This window comes from Fulmarus glacialis, unplaced genomic scaffold, assembly GCF_000690835.1.
Source record: "Fulmarus glacialis isolate BGI_N327 unplaced genomic scaffold, ASM69083v1 scaffold46426, whole genome shotgun sequence".
NCBI lineage: Eukaryota > Metazoa > Chordata > Aves > Procellariiformes > Procellariidae > Fulmarus > Fulmarus glacialis.
The window spans coordinates 44549-47207 of record NW_009219644.1 but is presented as its reverse complement, the minus strand read 5'-3'; positions in this window follow the sequence as shown (position 1 = coordinate 47207).

Sequence of the window (2659 nt, the reverse complement as noted above, 5' to 3'; positions counted from 1 at the left end):
CACAAATTAATTTCTGATGCTCGGAGGACAGGAGGGTGTGCAACGACAGACCCTGTTTGAGCAGGTTTCAGTCTTCTCCCTAGAATACCAAAAAGCTTTTTAATGACAATTGTCATTTGCAAGAACAGCCCAACAGGGTTTATTATCATGTGTATTTCTCACTAGAGGGCTGCAGGTTTGAGCATGACAAATTTGACAGCATGCCCCGAGATGTCAGGAAAGGTGTGTTGGTAGCCCTCGTGCAGCATCTTTCAGATGACCCTGTAACACAGGGGAGAGGAAAGACTGGGGGACAAATAGAAATTGCAATAAGCTTTTTTCCCAGTCAAGCAGTTTCTGTTCAGTCTTCGGTACGGTCAGTGCTATATTACCTACCATGCACATTTTAAGTTTCTGTCCTTTCTTACCATTGTAAAATCAAATCTAGGTTCATTCTGACAACTGACATTAAAATTTAACTTTTTGCTACCTTATAGGAAAAAAATAATAAGCTGTCGCTTGCTTGGTTGTTTGGCTGCTAATTTTCTGTCCAAAACCAGCAGGTTGAGGCTGGAACAGGAGAGGGCAGTACAGGCGTGTCTGAGCACCCAAACTGTCGGAGCAAAATAAGGTGAGCAGGAATACAGGGATTTAGGAAGCATGTTTTGTTTCCATCGGCGACAAGACAGAAGCTTTTAAAACTCCATTTGCTTTCTTCAAATAAATGTTTTTGTTTCATAGACACGCTGTAAATTAAATTGTTTAGTGGCTAAAGTCAGAACTGTTTTGTGGCTAAAACTAGAGAATGCTATTATTTATGTTGACATGTTGGTTTTATTAATTGTGATAAAGAGAGGATCATTTCTTGTGGGGACTGAAAAAAGCAAGGCAGCAACTTTTGTTTCGGCTTAAGGATAATCTGGGATATTAGGCACATGTATTCAGGTATCTTTCCTGAGGTGCAATAAAATCAGTGTTTCATGGGATTGCATCCCTGCATCCAGCTGCGTGTGTTGGGATTTGTGGTGTGGCTGAGCAGGCTGAGGCACCGCTTAATCCAGAGGCACTCAAAGCATGTACCGTGAAGTGAGCAGAGCCAGTTTTACCCTCTGACACAGGACACCAATTGAGCCTTTTCATGCCATTCTTTCAGAGAACAGTGGTGCTGTAATGGCTCCATAATCATATACAGCTCAACAAGCACATGAATGAGCGTCCAGTGTTGCTGTGCACCCTGACATCCTAATTCCCCCGCCTCTCCTGGAAGGGGGTTCCCCCGCCGAGCTTTGCCTTTCTCTGCCTCACTGCCAAAACAATGCCTTGCAGGGTGTCTCGGATGATTGTAGGCAGAGGAAGAAGAAGGTGATCCTCCAGACAGGAGTAAATCCCTCCCTCCTCTATACAAAAGCATGGAAACACAACTTTAAAAGCACAAGGCCAGTTCAGCAGTGGGAGTGGGAATTTGGCAGTCTGGTCTTTTGGAGTAGAAGACATACTGGACCGGAGTAAGGCAAATTGGTCAGTTGAGCTAAGGCATCCGTACTATGGCCTTTTGTTAGTCTTCGGAGATTGACTTGGGTGGTGTAGTCTTCCTAGAAATCCTTTTATTTCTTGGACTATGGAAGCACTACATTAGCACACACAGAAAGATGTTACTTACTACCTGATTTGAAGAACCTGTTAGAAAAGACCTGATCATCTGTGTGACAAGCACTGGTATAGAAGGCAGCATGAGGGTTCATCTTAGCTTTGCATGCCTCAACCCAGTTGTACCCTGCGGACTTTGAAGACCCAAAGCCACAGATAGAGCACAGAGAAGGACTCTACTGAACCAGCGTACACTAGCTGCTGCGTTTGTTTTGCAACCTTGGGTATGGTGAGCTGATGTGGGTCTTTTCCATTCACATAGCTGAATGAAACTCTCACATGCAGTAAGTGCATGGAAATAAAAAGCAAGCAAAAGAATTTGTCGTGGGTTTTTTGGTTTTTTGGTTTTTTTTAAAGGGGAGATGTAGAGAGGAACTCAATCAAAAAGAAAAAAAATAGGATCTGTTTGAAGGCTGACCTTCATGACATTAGTGATTCATTGACCACGTCTGCTTTGCTTTGTGCACCCTTATGGAAAAAGGGTGACCCAGACTCACTCACAGATTTTTTTCTTTCATTCTTTCTTTTTCCTTTTCAGAGCCATCCTCTTAGAATCTCCTCCCTTTCTTATCCTAACAATTCTGGAATGTTTACTTCCACCCTATTATCTTTTATGGTACTTAGCAGCACTGTCATTTGTTATTTTTAGAGCTTTTCAGACAGCAGAAGGTTTCACTGCAGTTTTGCATGTCTTTGCTGCCTACTAATGTTACTTTACTTTTTTAAAATCACATAGCTCTGTGTGTATATCATAGCATTTTCTCACTGAGTGAAGTAACTTTCTGTTTCCCTTCTCCATACACACTGTCACAGCTGATGCTGAAGATCCAGGGTCCACACCTGATGAGTTGGAGACTCGTTCTCATCTGGTCCTGTGATCTGAATTAGTCGTTGGAGGGCATTTTTGGTTTAGTTTCAGTGGGAAGGAGTTTAGTTTGTGCACTCCAAGGTGCAAATCAATGTAATGTAATGCAAATCAAAGCACAGCAAGTGGGAACTAGGAGAAGATTCTCATCAAAACTCCTAATCCAAA